A 19,859-nucleotide genomic window follows, 5' to 3' on the forward strand; every position below is an offset into this window, starting at 1 on the left:
GAGTGCTGACCTTAGCATGACATGGATGTTTTGCTGTTTGAGGTATCGGGTTACAATCCTGGCACGATGAGCACGTGCCACATCATCGTGAAAGATAAACCGCGTCATGCATTTGGCACCACGAGTAGTGCAATGACGTTGTACCGATAGTATTGACCTGTGACTCTGCCTTCGGCCATGGAAGTCGAGAATGAACCTCGATTCGTCAGAAGCATGGCATTATCCCGACGTCGATTATCCGAGTGCTGACGTTCCCTAAACCACTGACGCCTCTGATTCAAATGACGTGCAGTAAATTAAACTTGTCTTGCCTACTTCTAGAATGCCAATCACACAGTTAATTTCAATAATCATTAGAAATATCTACTAAAAGCAGTTCCCTTTGTACGATAGCTATGTGTTGAAAACCTATACAAAAATTATATCAGTTGTTAGCGGGAAAGGTGAGCATGTTTCTAGGTGATCAGCACCATACCCGTGCTCGTGGGTTTCACCAAAGTGGGAAACGTCTGAGATCTGCATCACTTCGGGCTTTCCCCCCACATTATGCTGACACGCCGCGATATAACCGGAATACTGTTAAAAGCGGTGTTAAACCCAAATTACTCACTCAGTCATAACATGGACACGTCTAACATCACCGAAATTGGTTTGTATTCATAAAATTTTAAAATACCGGTTAATATTTGTAAAGCTTTTATTAACATACTTGAATAGGCTGTAAACATTTATATCACAAATGTACCATCACATATGGGTAATTATGTGCCTGGTCGTGTCAGGGAAGGAACAATTATCGAGTATAACTAATAGCATACATGTCACTTAAGAGTACACCAGACACCAAACACCAGAGGCCAGGTTCCAAATACACATGAAGGTGTATTATATATTCATTACAGACCAATGTGCAACGTCATCTGTAAAGTCTTAAGTAAAGTTTATCCCATATGGCAGTAAGATATTAATTTGTTCACTTAATTTTGTCCATCTTGTCCGCTAGTAGTATGATAAATAGAATGATTTAATGGCGTTAGCATATTAATGACCCCGTAGTGCACTAATACACCTTGTTTTTAGTATGATAACACAGACACACAAATATATACCCTTTAAACATTGTAAGAGATATTAGTTACTATTAATACTAGTTTGATGATGTAATGAACGAATTGGGAACAAATAATATAGCAACCGGCACTGAAGTATGATAGTAGGTGGTAGATGCCAAGACATTAAGGGCGATAGGGATGGGATGGGAAATATCACGATTTGTCAAACATTCATAGCGAGGCATGCTGCGTATAAGTCTCCCAATGGCAATTTGAGGGAGTCTGGTCAACTCTTCTTGTAGCGCCGGGCCAAGTTCAGCCAATGTTGTCGGGGGCGTTTGATGTTGACGCATATGACTCCTCATCATGTCCCAGGCATGTTCATTTGGGGAAAGGTCTGGGCACATTGCTGGCCATGGCATTCTAGGGATGTTGTGCTGCTGGAGGTGAACATTAACCATTCGTGTACGGTGAGCAGGGCGTTGTGGTTCTGAAAGACAAAACGTCGACCAACAAACCCTGCAAACGGCACAACAAAGGGTGTTAGTATGTTATCCTGATGGTAAATGTTCAGTGACCCTTCCTTGCACAATATGGTTCGCTTAGTCATAGTGATGCCACCCCACATCATAAACGATACACCACCAAATCAGTCATACACGACCAAGCCTATCAAAGACGTGCAAAGTGAATCGGGACTCATCTGAAAACATGACATGTGACGAGCGACGATTACCCAAGTTTGGACGTTGTGTACACTATTGACGACTAGTGGGAATATGACGATTTGTAAGGGGCGGCACAGCACGTGGCCGTCGAGCATGGAGATGAGCTGCATGTAGGCGGTTTCTATTCGAGACCCGTAGCTCCAGTAGCCTGATCGAAACTTTGCAGCAAATTTGATTCGCCGTTTGAGCCTGGTTTCGGATTGATAAAGCCTATACTCTTGTCATTGACCTGAAACGTTGGTACCTGTTCCATAGTCTGCTAATCACAGACTGTGAAACATTGAAGGTATTGGCCACTGCACGCTGACTTCAGTTCCCAGCATGACAATAGTCCGTAGACGTTCCGCACGTTGAGGTGGCTGAGGTCGTCCTCTCACGTAGGTGTCGCAGTCAGATGTAGCGATCTTGGGCGGGGTTGGTTCCTCTTGGTCGTCCCGACCTTGGCCGATCACGTGTTGACCCATGCTAATGGTTTGCATGTCTTGTTGTGATCATTGTGATCCGTGAAACTTGTCACTGACACCATAACACATTAAACCTCTTCATTTTGCACCTCTTGGTCCGCTAATTTTGCTTTTATGAGCAATGATATCCGTATTGAGTTTCTATTCTATTTACTGAGTATTAATGCATTATTTCCAAGTGTACGTAAACAAGTATTCTTATGTTACGTCTATCTTACAAGGTCAATATATTTCTTTTGCAGCTTTTGCAAAGTTCTCTAGCTCCTCTTGATTTGCTGGAATTGGGGGCTTTCATGCTAGGAGACATCAAACTAACTCAATTTCCTCCTTGTTATGGAGAGCCACGCGGACTTGAGTCATAGTGTCCACTATGCTACACCACAAATTGTCTCTGAGTTGCTCTGTCTGTGGACATATACACACAACATGAACGAGCAAGTCCTGGTGGGCAAGCTTGCACATGCCACACGCACCCTGGACTTTCCCAGGTCCCCAGACTGCACACAACTGGATCACGAAGGTTGCAGCTTGTTTTAGTTCTGGATGTCTTTTAGGAATGTCCCATGCTTTGTGGGGGAGATAACCGGATGAATTCGTTTAAAGTGTTTTAGGTCTGGATCAGAGTTTATGCGTCTTCTCCAGGCTCCAAGAACATTGACTTTAATGGCATCTTTCACAACTTTCTTCCAGGTATGACAGCTGGGGAATGTGGCATGGGTATTAAAGCTGCTCAGGAATTGCTCAAGATTATATTTAGCCATAATACGTTTAATGTCAGGAACATAACCCAGGGAAGTGGTAGAGCAATAGTAATTTGAGAGCCTAGTACTGAAGATTCTTTTCGGAAGGAGCGTCATTCTGCTATTGCATAGGTTCACTGGAAACAGACATATCCAAGGCTGTCCATCCAATTAGGGCATTAGAACTATCCGTCCGCGTGCTTCGAGGGAGGCCTTGTGCAATTTTTAATGCAGCTCTCTTGACACGCTCTAATGATAACAGTTCAGCTTTGCTTAAGCCACACCACAATTCATATCCATACAGGGCTCTTGGTAACTCCTCATGATCCATTCCCCTTGGACGTTCATCCTTAATCAATATATCTCTGCGCACCATCATAGCGTGGTGATGTTCTCTTACTGCACCTTACCAATACGGCTTTAAGTGCTAAGATAATTTGGATTGTGGAACACATTGATCTGATGATATGATACCACAGCGAACTATCCATAAAATGTTTCAACAGTTTCTGAACTACACCCCTGCTTTGGAAGAGAGACTGACCGCAGCAGGTTGGAGACGCTACTGGTGTAATCCTTTAGCGTGCCATTCCTTTTGACCTTTTCCTACGAAGGTTTGGAGAAGTGAGGTTGACTGTCTTCTTCTTCAATGATGCTTTAATCAAGGAGCATATTACTGGGTGATGATCAGAGATATTATAGGGATTATCTCCCTTCTTGCACAAACTCAGAAAATCAGAATATAATCGAATGTTATCCAGCATCATACGCTTGGAAAGTAAAACTTTGACCTATACAATCATTCCGCATATTGACAGCTACTAGACTATTTTTCTTGACCACATCAGAGGGCTTTACCACTCAAGTTTCTTGCAGTACCTTGGTCCACATAGTCCTGCATTGAAATCACCAAGGAGGACAACTTGTCCTCTGAGAGCGTATGCTTCATAAATGTCCTGCAGTTGTTGCAGGAACACAACTAGTGATCTGTTTGAGGGAGGTAAGTATACCGAGAACAAGTAAGTATACCTAGAATCTTGGTTGATGAGCTCTATCCCTGTTATCCGACCACTATCAAAGTCCAGTGTCAGATCGGATATATACTTTTGGAGCCTTTTATGGCACAGTATGGCGGTGCCTCCATTTCAACACGCACTGTTAGTGTGGTGTTGGTGCTCTGGAGCTGGGCTGGTAATATTGAAGTAGGTTTCATCAAGGACATCCATAAAAGACAAGTTGTACTGTCTAAGTTGGTGATCTGCTATGGCACACAATACAATGCTCAGATAACCACATGTTGAGGTAAAGCACACTCGACACGATTCACCTTGCGTTCCAGCACATCATATTAAGTCTATTGTTTCTGTTCATCAGTTTAATGTTCATGTGTTCCTTCTCAAGTCTGTGTCCAGATAAAACTTCAAATAAATCATCACTGTAATTTCTAAGATAGCCTCTGAATAATACAAAATTATCTCTTGCTAGACTAAGTTATCTCGGCAAAGTTTCTCCATATCTCGATCTTCTATCCATTCTTCTCTTTAAGGGGCCTGAGGGGTGAGGTTAAGGAGCCTGAGGAGTGAAGTTAAGGAGCCTGTGGGGTGAGGTTAAGGAGCCTGAGGGGTGAGATTAAGGAGCCTGAGGGGTGAGATTAAGGAGCCTGAGGAGTGAGGTTGAGGAGCCTGTGGGGTGAGGTTAAGGAGCCTGAGGAGTGAGGTTAAGGAGCCTGTGGGTGAGGTTAAGGAGCCTGTGACGTGAGGTTAAGGAGCCTGTGGGGTGAGGTTAAGGAGCCTGTGGGGTGAGGGAAATTTTCATGCTGTTTACACATATTCAGTACGACATGGCGTAGAGCATCTAACTCAATGGTGCCATTGTTTACACTTTCTACCAGTTTTGACACAAAGTCTTCTTTTGGAACAGAGGACAGGTCTGACATGAGATAATCAATACGTTCTGAATGTCCTCTCTGGTTGTGGAACTCCGGTTTGACAACATATTCACCCTCACCACTAATGACTGCCCCGTCACCAGAGAGACGAATCCCAACATTGTTAGTTTTTTCATAAAGGTGTGTGTCAAAAGTTTGCAACGAATTATCAAGCACTTCTCTGTCATATAACTGACCTTTAGACAAACTTTGTGAACTTTCGTCATCCACATCGCCACACGATTTGAATCAGAGAGCAGCGGGAATAGGTCTACATCCGACGCCCTCTTCTTCGCCTGAAAAAACATGGGACCATATGGTACAAGTCAAAATAGGGAATGGCATCAGACATTATTTCTGTCGCTGAAGCGTCAGATTTGGAAATGTCTGCCTTAAAACGTTTTGAAAGCTTTACTGATGACGTGAATGTTGTAACCTTGATCAAACAACTTCTGAGCAAGAGTCGTATGACGCTCTTTGAAATCTTGGTAGAAAGAGCATGCTCAATTGTATCTCAAAAGTTGTGAAATGTAAACACCAAAGGCTGGAGCTGCTGGAATATTGCTCTACATGAAGTTGACTATTGGAAAGTTTAACTCATCCCTCTTGTCATACAGTTTTGTGGAAGGGGTCATCCTAAATCTTTATGCTTACACCAAAAAAGGAAACGGATGAGACGGTCTCACTTGGCACACGCCTTCTTAAAACCTACAAAATAAGCACCTTTGACACATGTACAACTCGATTGTGTAAACACGTACGTGATCGGTATTTTATAACTGTTGTTTATTTACAATTAAATGTTGGAAAAATGGGTTATACTTGCTATTTATAAACAGAATAAGAGAGCAGTTTTTATTCCACACAAACATAACATGTACTAAGCACAACATAGCACGACACTGCATTGCACAACACACTTAACATTACCATGGTACTTACTTTTCAATAATAAATTTTATCGCAGCACCACAGAACAGAAAAAACATTATTAAAATCCAAAGGGATCGCAAAAATGAAAATTGATAGAATATTTAAAAATTGTGCCGATTTTGATTAGAAAGTACAGTAACTTAAAATCACTCAGCGAGAAGAAATTTCCTATTGATACAAAATCATTGGCTATCACTTTATCCCCTTTTTCACATAACGATGACGTTTCTCCTGACGTTTAGTACTGACATATCGTTGTTACACCCGCCAACCTGTCTGAACTGTAGGCGGAAGGAAGTCATCAGTGATATAGTGACTGATCAGCCAGCCTAAAAGGTCACCCGTTAAACATTGGGCACTCTGTTACTATTATCCTGTCTTATAATTGTCACATCAACTCCGCCGGCGGTGATTTTGATGTTACTAATGACGTCTCACCCACGTAGATGCAAAGAAATTTTACGCATAAATAACATCTGCATCACGAAGATTTCAGTTGATCATTTGATTGCAAAGATACCACGTGTGAGTATGGCTTGGCATGCATGCTTTGATCAGGCAGTTTCTGTGGATAGAAATTAGATATAGTTTAATATATCAAAATTGTATTTTAAACTAACTTATCTTTATACTTTATAACAGATAGAACATGCAAGTTGGTTAAATGTTTTCAACATTTCGTATAGTTGATATGTCAGAAGATTTGGTTAATGCTAGACTTTTATGTTGTCATGCTTTAATATGTTAACCTTATGTCTATAAATAAACAATTATCATACAAAAACTATTGTGTTTATGTAAAAGTCACAACTGAGCATGTGTACATTTATACATATTCATCTTATAGACTTCTGGATACATATTCATATATAGATATGTATTTTGACCATGATTATAGGACTTGGGCGGTGGGGTAGCCTAGTGGTTATTTGCGTTCTGAAGTCACGCTCCCTTGCCCACTCACAAAGTGTGAAGCCCATTTCTTGTGTCCCCGCCGTGATATTGCTGGAATATTGCTAAAGGCGGCGTAAATCCATACTCACTCACACACTCGCATTCATAAATAGTATAGAACTATGGAGAGTACGTCCAAAATAATAACAACCTTATGTTCGATAAATATATATATTTATCATCATATTGAAAATGAGGTTTGTATTGTCTTTGACGTACTCTTCGTAGCTCTCCGTCCTGCGGTAAGTATGGTTTGTAAATTCATCTTTCCCGGTGGATGAAATTATTCCTTCTGATTTTTTTACTGGAAGTCCCTCTTTCTTACAGATACAAATATGAAGACTGTCGCCTTTGCTCTAGCGTTTCTGGTTGCCGGAGCAGCATGCCAAGTGTACAATGCTAGGCGAGGACATGGTCACGGCGTCGGCCGCCAGGCCCGTGTCACATACGGACGCGGTGTTAACCACTATGATTATGATACGCGACACCTTCAATATGGTGACACAACGCATACCATCACCCAGCGGGTGCCTCATCTGTATACTGGCAACAGCCATCATGGACATGGGCTCGGAAACAGCAACATTGGTTACAATGGTCACAATGGTTACACCGGTTTGGGTAATCTTAACGGGTACCAAAACGGATTCAACTCAAGATCATTTGGAGTCGGACCCGGTATAGGATCAGGCGTCGGAGGTGTGTTCAACCGCTTTGGAAGAGGTCGCGGATATTAGGATGAAGTCTGACAACGGTAAGATATTTGGAGTGCTCTGAAAACCATTTCTACGTCAAATAGTTTAGAAGCTGCTTCAGCAGGCTCTATCAAAACATGTTTGGTTGTTTGTTTAACGTCGGTTCCAGCAATATTCCAGCTTTTTGACGGCGGTCTGTATATAATCGAATCTGAACCAGACAATTCAGTAACTGACATCATGAGCATCGATCCACGCAATTGGGATACGATGACATGCTTCAACCAAGTCAGCGAGCCTGACCACCCGATCCCGTTAGTCCCCTCTTACGACAAGCATAGTCGCCTTTTACATCAAGCATGGGTTGCTGAAGACCTATTGTACCCCGGATCTTCACGGGTTCTATCAAAACATGAATATACTCTGTTCTGCTACACATATAGGTCGTCCACGATGTTGCGTCTCGATATACATGTTTATATTATGCCAGTCGATGGCTAGGTATCTATTCTGTAAAATTATTTGAAATATTCAATGAAATAAATGAATAAGCTTTCAATTAATTGCATTTGATAGACGTTAAATACATGTAAATGGAACAAAACTTTAATAAATTATGTTCAAGTGTGTCATCAGCAAATTCAATATTCAATAAAGTTAATATTCGATTGGGTACATGTAGTTAAATAAACAAGGCGCAATCAGGTGCAAGGCGCAAACCTTCAAATCAGGTGAGTCAGCTTAGCTGAAATATATATTCCAACGTAACCAAAATTAGTCTTCATATGCCCATATGCTTCAACGAACGACCCTTCCATCTTACCTGTTTGTGTTCTAAGACCAAACACAACGATAATGAAGTTATTACTTTTCTGTGTAGTGCCTTGATGTTATCATGTTAGACTTGAAAGGATATATTTTTCCTTTAACGCTTTCCTTTTTATTTAACAGGTCATTATCGCCGAGGAACATTCGTGTTTGACGCACGGGTAGGCATGGACAATGATGACCTTTTCGTCTTACCGTAACGACAACGATTTTAATTGTGAAATAGCAAGTTTTTGTATTGAAATGGAACTGAAACAAATAAATCATGAATTACACAACGACGTCACTGTTTTATTTTATTTTCACTGCAATAGTGAATGAATGAACTGTATTTCAGTTATTTGACGGCATGTCAGCTCGAAGTGATGGGACGACACACGGGACGACACACAGGACGTAACACACGAACACGGCTATAGGTTTCGGACGCAACTCGCGCTATTGAATTGAGGCACCTTAGAGGACTGGGCTACCCGTATTCCTTCATTTCATGACGACCAGCATGTTCAATAGCCCATTGGTTAAAGCTTTCGCTAGTCACCTCAGGGATCCGGGTTCGTACCCACATGGGTACAATGTGTGAAAAACATTTCAGTTGTCCCCCGCCGTGATATTCACCAGCATCACACCCAGCATTCACACCATCATACACACCACCATCCACACCACAACCCACACCAACATCCACACCAACATCCACGCCGTCCCTTGAAGATTCCGGGTTAGAATTGATCTTCAGCAACCCATGCTTGTCGTAAGAGGCGACTAACGGGATCGGGCGGTCAGTCTGGCTGACTTGGTTGATGCATGTCATCTTATCCCAATTCATCTTATGTGGAAATTTTAATGCAAGGACTGGTAAGGAATTAGATTATTTGATAGATAATGAGATAGATTATCTACCTATTGATAAAGAATACACTTCAGATGAATTTTGTCAACAACGATGTGTCACTGTTTTGCACATAAATATAACTATGGTAGAGCCTTACTTGAATTGTGTAAGTTACTTGGGTTCACATCGTTAATGATAGCACAAACTCAGATAGTCCAGGTAATCTTACTTTCATTTCGCACACAAGAAGTAGTACTGTAGATTATTATTATTGTTTCATTGAGTTTATTTGAATCTTGTACAAATATGTCAGTGGTTGAAAGAACGGACTTAGATCACTTGCCTATTGTCTGTCACTTGACAAATCTTACACCTTTTTTCTTTTCAACAAAATAATAATGCCCACACTGCATCTGCCTCATTAACCCCAGTACCAAAATATAAACTTCCTCCTGAGCAAGTTGTTTCCTACCACCTCCATCTCGGTAAAACGTTGAGTGGAGAAATGTTTAATGAGTTTGCAGTCATTTTGAAGGATAACCTCAACGCAGCAGTTACTAAGCTCACTGGCATTGTGATATGTTGAGCTACGAGTGCTGGCGCTGTTTGTTCTTGGTCCAGTAAATGTCGTGTATATCAGCAAGCCTGGTTTGATAGCGAGTGTCAGAATATGAAATCTAGAAAGTATTTATATCTCAACAAGTTCAGAAATCATAAGTATGATTTGAACCTGCACAGACATATAAGTGCAAAAGCAAAATTTAAAAAGATTTGTGAACGTAAGAAGAAACTGTATGACATAAAATTGAGTGAAGAAATTAAGTTAGCAGCGCATTATGGAGATTGTAAAACGTTTTGGAAAATACATAAGAAGCCGTTACGTATAAAATAACCAGACAGTTCTATAACTCCTAGTATATGGCTTTCCTATTTTCAGAATTTATGGGATCCGATGTGCATGACGGCCAAAACAGAATTTGATCTAAATATATCTGATTTTCAAGATACGCATATGTGTGATGAATGAACTGATCTTCCATTCACGGAAGAATTGTTATCTGGTGAAATCAAACAACAAGAAGTGAGGGAAGCATTAAAAAGCCTTAGAAATGGTAAAGCGTCAGGCGTTGACGGAGTCCCACCAGCATTTTACAAAATATCAGGAGATTTTCTAATACCATATTTGTTGCTATTATTCAATAAAATCCTTGATACAGGTATTTTCCCCTATGCATGGGCTATGTGAATGGTAATGTCTTCATACAAATCAGGAAATGTCAGTCAACCAAACAATTACAGAGGTATATCTGTTTTGATTGTCATGAGAAAGTTTTGCATTTATTGTTGAAAAACGACTTAGAATTTCGCTTGTAGTAAATGAAATGATATCTGAAGCTCAAGCAGGATTTCGCTCTGAGTTGACAATTCTTTGTTCTACAGTCACTTTGCTCAACATATTTATGTAAACCTAGAGGTCGTTTTTATTGCGCCTTTGTTGATTTCCCGCAATGCTTTTGATCACGTTGATAGCAAAAGAACTGCTGTACTTATTGATCACTAAAGGATGTCGTGGAAAACTGTCAATAGTTCTTAAGAATACGTATTCCTGAATCAAAACATGTATTAAAACTTTCTCGGGTACAACTCCTTGTTTTACTACTTCCAGTGGTGTTCGTCAAGGTTGCATCTTAAGCCCAGTCTTATTCATCTTTTTTTTTTTATAAACGAACTTCTTTCTGAAATTTACAAAGAATGTCATCATGGTTTGTCTGTGACACAAGGCATTATTGATGATCTACTATTGCTGTTCGCGGATGATGTTGCTCTGGTGTCCTACTGTGTGGTAGGCTTGCAGAAACAGCTTAATGCATTGCAGTCCTTTGTATTAAGTGGAGTTCAGAAGTAAACCTTGAGAAAACCAATGTTATTGTTTTTAGAAACGGTGGAATTGTATCGAAGCATGAAAACTGGATATATGGTTATAATCATTTAAAAATTGCAAGTTATCATAAGTATTTAGGACTATTAATGTCCTCAAGGCTAAATTGGTCAAAGGCTTGTAAGACCTTAGCGCTTCAGGTATCTGAGGCAATGTTTCCTGTTAATAAGTTGTTCAAGGAAAATAAATATATCTCATTTTTCACAGCAAATTCGATGTTTGATGGTAAAAATCTACCCATTTTGTTATACGGCTCGGAAACATGGGGCATTAAATATTTTGAATCCATTGAGAAAGTTCACACTTTGTATTTTAAGCAATTTTTATGCATTGGTAAATATGCTTCAAATAATGCAGTAATTGGTGAAACTGGCCGCTATAGTTTATATGTTCACAGACAGCTGCGTGTTGTTAAATACTGGATAAAATTATTAAATATGGATGCTCACAGGTACCCATTTCAATGTTACAAAATGCTGAAGCAATTCGATGGTGAAGGGAAAACGAATTGGGTGTCTTGTGTAAGAAGCATATTAATTGATACTGGATTTTCCTTTGTATGGATCTTACAAGACACTGGTAATGAAAAACTATTTTTACATACATTTAAACAAAGATTATTAGATATATTTCAGCAAAACTGGCACCAACAAGTTTCCTCTTCACACTTTCTCAAGCATTATACTAGTATCAAATCATTGTTACAACAAGAAAATTATTTAAGTATATTACAAGATAAAGCTCTATTGAGAGCTCTTTGTATATTTAGAATATCTCTCCATAACTTCCTTGTCAATAAATATCGTAGAACCAAAGATAGTGATTTTGTAATTTGTATATGTACCAACTGTACCAACCAGGAGATTGAAGACGAGTTTCATGTTCCTTTTATATGTGAAAAATATAAAACGTCGAGATTAAAGTTTCTACCTAATCTATAAATGACACATAAAAAGACAATTAGTTAATGATCAATTTGTTGAAATGGACCAATGAAGGTGTTATCAAATCTTTAGCAATGTATTTAGACTCAGGTGAATATAATATGCTATTTTCAAGATCACGTTGATGTTAATGTATCTGTTAAAACCGAACTGTACTATGGCCTTGCATGCTGAATAAACTGTCTGTCTGTATCCCAATTGCCTAGATCGATGCAGGGTTCGGTCGGTCGCCTTTTAGGATTGACCCGTGAAGATCCGGGGTAGAATAGGTCTTCAGCAACCCATGCTTGCCGTTAAAGGCGACTATACATGTACTTGTCGTAAAAGGCGACTAACGGGATCGGGTGAGGCCCGCTGACTTGGTTGATGCATGTCATCGATCCCAACTGCGTGGATCGATGTTCATGATGTCAATCACTGGATAGGTCTGGTCCAGATACGATTATTTACAGACCGCCGACATATGGCTGGAATATTGCTGAGTGCGGCGTTAAACAACAAACAAACCATTCTCACCACCATCCATACCACCATCCACACCAGCGTTCACACCAGAATCTACACCAACATCCACATCCGCAGCCATACCAGAATCCACACCACCAACCACGCCATCATTCACACCAGAATCTACACCAACATCGCCTTCCGCAGCCATACCAGAATCCACACCACCAACCACGCCATCATTCACACCAGAATCTACACCAACATCCACATCCGCAGCCATACCAGAATCCACACCACCAACCACGCCATCATTCACACCAGAATCTACACCAACATCGCCTTCCGCAGCCATACCAGAATCCACACCACCAACCACGCCATCATTCACACCAGAATCCACACAAGCATCTACACAAGCATCTATTACACAACATCCACACAAATTAACACTCGCACTGCAAGAACGACAGCCTTCAAACTGAAATCCTACCAAACACAAATCACATGACAGCAATGACATTAATGTGGACAGACCTACTCGCAACCGGCAGCCAATGATTCCCGTCACATGGGATTCATTTTATACGCATCAAGTGAGTCAGTTGGGAAGTACTTCAAATAATGATACAAATAGAGACATTCACGACCCATTCCACATGACCCTGGGGCATTTATCGCGTGTCCCAGTTGTCACAACAACAATGGTGACAGTTGAATGTACCTCTCCTACTTATTCCCTGACAGAATCACAACTATGTATTGCAATATCGCAATACCTGACATTGTATTATGTGTAACTGTTTGGCAAGATGTGAAATTGCAGCAAGTGGAATAGCTTTTTAGGTACTAGGTATATAGTACTATGGTAAAAGACTACATTTTATCCCAAGGTGTCCATGCCGCTATCCATCGGGACAGCAATCACTCAGCTCATGTCAACGATTGATCAATATAATGGGAGTCTCCCCACTGTGTCGGCACCTGTTGTTCTGGACTACTGGTGGAGACAGGTATGCTTAATCCTTAAACAATAGTAACCGACGGGGGTCATCTCAAGACATAGATACATATTAATTTCTTACGGTGGAGAAAGTCGTTGTTGTGTTTGATACCGAATGTATTCACAAACGGCACATACAAATCAAATAAGAAAATCACTGATTTTTATAATATGTACACCATACCTGCACGTTAATACCTTTCACACCACCCCTAAACATGCTTACCAACACTGTCCGATAATTCCCGACCACCACAACAACAACCCCATGCTGTCGGCACAGTGAGTGTAAACCATATACTGTGCAAGACGAACTTTGCTGGATTTTGTATTTTTGTTCCTACTGAAATAAATTTCATGCATTCTTTCTGGAACGACAGAACATATATTTCTTTTCACACATATTTAATTACTTTGCGTGCTATTTTCGTATGTTTTACTTTTAAAAGTAACTTATTCATACAGTCGAATCTCTTTGAACTAGAAGAAAAACAAACAGATAAGAAGAATAATCAGTAGATACTTTGTTGGGCCCGGAACGCGTCCTTCTTTATTTGTCATTATTTGGACAGGAGAAAAGAAGAAAGAAACGCGTAACTACACATTGTAAGGCATGCACAAAGGAAAATCCTTTGTATTACTGATTATATACAGTAAACTACGGTTATAACGAACTCCAATGGACCATTAATTTTTGTTCGTTATAACCGTAGTTCGTTATAAGCATATATACAACATCCATACAGCAAATGGCCGGGACCAAATATTAAGTTCGAAATATCCGTCAGCTCGTTATAAGCGTGTTCGTTATAAACGTATTTTACTGTAGTTCTACGCCTAACTAATAACTTAAATAGTTTACAGAAACAGATTTTCTTGTGTTTACCTTGTGTTATATCATTCGTTAGGATGTGTGAAGCCCATTTCTTGTGTCCCCCGACGTGATATTGCTGGAATATTGCTAAAAGCGGCGTCAAACCATACTCACTCACTCACTCATTCGTTAGGATCAAAGGGATGTCACCCGGTTTTTTAACAGTTTGCTTTCTTACTGGCTTACGTGGTCCGCTGTTGACATTCAACATAAATATTCTTTTAGAAATCTTCCTTACGTGCATCACTAACCATGACATATAAGGACAATTTTGTATTTGTCAATTAGGACTACAAAGTAGTTCGAGACAACCGACTCTTCAACGCTTCAAAATTGATATATCAGGGGTGAAATAAGAACCATGACCAGACAATAATTTCGACACAACAAAGAATTCGACACATCAGAGTTCAACGCAGCGGTGTTAGACTGTATTTCCTGTCACTATACCATGTGCCAATGTGGAGTGTCTTAAGGATTAAAGACGATAATGCATAATGCCACTTTTTCGTTAAGTCATGTTTGTATATAATTCGACCACTGATACAAACGACGGGTAAGTTAGGAGAAGATATATAGATGAACTACGTCTTTATTACAATTGGGGGCACGGGTGGCCCAGTCGTCTAATGCGCCGCGATTCGCTGTGCAGAGTTGCGTCCCTTGGGCAAGCCAGAAACCTATGATTGTGGGTTCGAGTCCCGGTTCGCCCCGATTATGTTTCTAGGTTTGTCAGCACCATACCCGTGCTCGTGGGTTTCACCGAAGTGGTAAACGTCTGAGACCTGCATTACTGCATTACTTCGGGCTTTCCTCCCACAATAAGCTGACACGCCGTGATATAACTGGAATACTGTTAAAAGCGGCGTTAAACACAACTCACTCACTCACTCACTTTATTACAATTAGGAGCGGCGTTTTGGTGTAGGTTCTAACACCGTTATCAAGCAAGTGATGTGCAGAGTATGGCTGGCAAGCATATATATATATATATATATATATATATATATATATATATATATATATATATATATATATATATATATATATATCATGCCTATATATATATATATATATATATATATATATATATCACTGTATTTGTATATGTTACACTGAAGAGCTGTCATGAGACAGCGAAAGTACTATGTATGAAACTCATATAAAGAAGATGATGTGATGGACTAACGTGGACTTTATTATTTTATTATATATTACATTTACACCGAGTGAACATTTACCTCATTTGTGTGTGTGTGTGTGTATATATATATATATATATATATATATATATATATATATATATATATATATATATATATATACAGGCATGAGGCAGGATGACATGCAATTTCCAAGTGACCACGAAAGACAATCTTGCATGAAGGTACGTGAGTTGGCATTAAGCCGCTTTGTGGTATAACATCTACATGGCGTCAGTGTAATGGATGACGAATGCCCCAAATGACGCAGGTTTTGCCACTTTGCTTGTACACTGAGTGATGTTTAGAGTTATGATGAAACGTGCAATCCTGTATTGAAAGAATGCCCATCGAAAACAGAGGAGTAGAGCAACTTTAAAAATATTCTTCACAAACCAATCTGTTCAGTTGGAACTAAACTGAACTGAATTTTACTGAAGCTATCAACAGATCTCAATGGACATTACACATAAAACCAAATATCTAATTTCACCTTTTCACATTTGCTTTACCAGCACTGCACCCTATTGATAAAATGTAGATGCTTGATATGAACATTTTAGATTATGAAGCTATTAACTCAGTAATAATATTTAAGACATTCACACCATCAGCATTATTATGAATTGCATCCGACATCAGTTTGGTCACATTATCCTCGACATGTTTACCATTAAACTTTTGAAAGCTTTGCGGAGGCCTTGAATATAACAACATTGATCCATTGACCAGAGAGTAAGGATGCCTGGATGCGACACTCATGAATATTGGAACTCTGGCAGGGCACTCGATGACATATATGAACATGATATTTGACAAGAAGATACACACGTGTATTATGTGGATAATCAGTTTCTCGCAGCTGAATTGTTCGTTGAGGAAACACGCACAATATATTGTCATTTCATCGTATACCTGTATTTAAGTGCCAATTTGTTGAATGGGTATTGAGCGCGGGGCGCAATAACGTAAGCAGAGACGTGAACTCGTAACTGGCACTGGCGATAGTCCACAATACAGTTTAACCTAGCATTTTCTAAAATCAAACATTCAAACGGACACGACTATACTTGAGAACTTCGCGGTTGCCGCTGTGCTTTAATATCATATAGCTTGATTTCACACACAAATCACAGCGTGCTCAAATAATCTTAGACTAAATCAAAGTATTCGCTTAGAGAAAAGTGAATTCATCAAGTTTCAAAATGATATTTCTTAGCGCTTTAACCTTCATCGTCACAGGTGCCGTGACTCGACACATCTGGATATGGAAGAGAAAACTGTTTCATACGAAACTGTCTTGATATAATAGCACATGATATACATGACGTCGCGACCAGCACACTTACCAAAGCAACATATAAATCGTGACTTCCATGTAAGATGTGATGTCACACAATAGGTCGTCATTGACTGGAGGCCGGGGGGCAATGACGGAAGTTGACCATCATCAATCAGCCACGATGACGGGACAATGGTTTGCCTCACACACACACAGTGCACTGTCACTCCAAGAGTTATTGCTTCTTCAATCATTGACACCTGTGACGACAACGATGTACACTATTCATGTTCAAGACTTTGGTATAAATATAATCGAAAATTGTCAATGCTATCATATCTTTGGTGTTCCATCGTTGAAGACACACATCTGAAGGTAGGCAGAATCAGCTTGATGTGAGATAGACTAAGTCAACTGGCATGTCTATTTGCAAGTATTTCTAAACCAGAGTTTTGAAGTGATGAAGAAAAACTTTAGACAAGGAGCTGGACATGTTACGAATCGAGAACAATAGAGCTTACAATTTACGTGTATAGAAGAATATCCGTAATGGTATTTGGTAAAGTGAAACAATTTAAAAACTAATGGTCTTACAGGAATCCTTATTCAATGAAAATAACGGAAAATAATGTTTGTACGAATCCTTAATTGAGTTTTTTCTTCTGTATTAAGACCAGTCTACAAGTATAGTCTTGGTTCTTAGAGCCTCCGTCTCTGTTGATCTGAACGATGACACGTATGCGGTTTATCCTTAAAGTGGACTGAACTATTTAATCAACATTCTACGGCCATTTCGTTTTGACTCTGTAATGTTTTGACATCGCTCGTCCGTCGTATATACCTCCCTTTGACTATGATTTAACATAGGAAACAAACAAGAAATGGATATTCAATGGGGATGTATTTTGTACGTATATCTTAGTTGTGTTTTGGGCCTTCAGTTTGCAGTGCTTCGCTGTCTGTGTTTAGCCTAGTGAGGTTTAGATAACGTTTATAATGGTTAGAATAGGTCTTCAGCAACCCATGCTTGTCGTAAGAGGCGACTATGCTTGTCCTAAGAAGCGACTAACGGGATCGGGCTGTCAGATTTGCCGACTTGGTTGATGCATGTCATTGTATCCCCATTGTGTAGATCGATGCCCATGGTGTTAATCACTGGATTGTCTGGTCCAGACTCGATTATTTACAGATCGCTGTCATGTAGCTGAAAATATTGATGAGTGCGGCGCTAAAGAACATACAAACCTCGTCCTTCACATTCATTTTGGAGTCACATACTCATCATTATCGGTGACCTTCTTTTCAGATCAAATATTACCAACCATGCAATCAACAGTGATTGTCGCCCTTTGTCTGATTGCCTTGACTACATGTGATGCCTTCATGGGTTTCCCCAGTCCCATGTTGCACCGCGGGATTGGGCGTCGTGGCATGGGTAGATTACGCGGTGGCGGCGGTGGCTACGGCGGTTATGACGGATATGACGGCTACGACAACGGATACGGCCGAATGGGAGGCCGAGGACGATATGGTGGCTATGACAACGATAATTATGGAGACTACGGCCGTGACTCCCCTGATTTCGGCGACTATGGTATGCACACATTCACCTGTATCTTTTGTTTAGCTGAAGCAAAAAACTTCCAACTTAAAGACATTGCAATTCAATTTGCAGGTTTTGGTCCCTGACTATGTTTTTTTGGTTTATACCCGACCTGAGAAGTATCAACAATCCCAATATTTGTTCAAAGAAGTAACGGTATTCTTTGGTAATGTTTAGATGTTCACTCTTGATAGTCATGATCATTGCTGTGTACGACTCTGGTCGCTATATCAATGTAGCAGCCAAAATGACTCTACTTTCACTTCGCATTTTCACTTATGGACGTCTGGGCCTAAACTGAAAAATGTACCAAGACCATGAAGGATCGTCCATACTTGGTTATGTACCATACGTGTGCTGCCATAAGTTTCACAGTCTTCTTATATCAATATTTTTCACTTAAATGCAACACTATTTATACTATATTGCCGTATTCGTAATTATTATTTTCATTTATTAATAGGACGAGGAAGACGAGGGGGTTATTACTGAGCAGCGCTGATGGCTCGGAAACTTTTTCCCCGGCTGTTTGTTGGACGTTTGCAGCTGACATGCCACTAGAAGATGCCAGCATCCCTGAAAGGCAACCCTGTCCGCTGTCCCACAAGCAATAACACATCCACTTTACCTGGTCATGTATTGATGACACATCACATATTTTTTCCATGTTTTTTTCTTTTATTTCATTTTTAAACAATAAAACAGAAAAAACCTATATAACTTTGCCAGTGTTGTTTTTGACAATGTTTAAATCACAGTGGTATAGAAGGAGGACATTGTCGCGTTGTCGCCCTTACAAAAAGAGGTAAAAAGTGTCAAAATCAACCAAAGCGCGACAGTGCGAAAATGCGACAACGTGACATTTTGCTCATTGTCACGTTGTCGCGCAATTGAACTTTGTATATTTGGTAGTTTTATCAAAGGGCGTCAATGTGACATTGTATAAGGTCGAAATGTGTCGCATTGTCGCGCTTTTGTTAATTTTAGCGCTACTTTTTGATACTTTTTGCTTGTTTTTGTAAGGGCAAGATCGCGACAGGTTTCCATGCAGAAGAGACAGGATTCCATCTTCATGTGTACATGTCTATTGGATGATGTATAGACCAGTATGGAACAATGAACAATGACGAAAAGATTTGATCTTATATGAATTCGCCTGCACATTGATATCGTGTTCATCTGGCAGTACTGCACCAAGTGAAACACTTGGAACAAATTAAATAGTTCGGGATTGGATCATGATACTGGTTATATATAAAATGGATAAGTTGTTGAGGGTCGGCATCGATTTCAGTGAGGTTCACACCACCATAGTCTGCTCGAGTGTTTTCTACACGACATTGGTAGCGGCGCAGTTAATACCGTTACAGACGCACCATTCAAAACAAAACATTGCGCTATAGCGAAGC

The 19,859-nt window shown here is 40.0% G+C and overlaps 2 long non-coding RNA genes across 2 annotated transcripts; both read left to right on the plus strand.

Moving 5' to 3' along the window:
* Positions 1-6,235: 6,235 nt before the first annotated feature.
* Positions 6,236-8,596, plus strand: LOC124113876. Its single transcript, XR_006857812.2, has 3 exons — positions 6,236-6,369; positions 7,126-7,552; positions 8,445-8,596. It is a non-coding gene; the product is annotated as an uncharacterized LOC124113876 (long non-coding RNA).
* An 8,491-nt stretch (positions 8,597-17,087) lies between these two features.
* Positions 17,088-19,165, plus strand: LOC124113877. The gene is made up of 3 exons (XR_006857813.2): positions 17,088-17,222; positions 18,154-18,441; positions 18,914-19,165. It is a non-coding gene; the product is annotated as an uncharacterized LOC124113877 (long non-coding RNA).
* The last annotated feature ends 694 nt before the right edge of the window (positions 19,166-19,859 follow it).

Source organism: Haliotis rufescens, unplaced genomic scaffold (assembly GCF_023055435.1).
Source record: "Haliotis rufescens isolate VD_foot unplaced genomic scaffold, xgHalRufe1.0.p SCAF_12, whole genome shotgun sequence".
In the NCBI taxonomy this organism is placed as follows: Eukaryota; Metazoa; Mollusca; class Gastropoda; order Lepetellida; family Haliotidae; genus Haliotis; species Haliotis rufescens.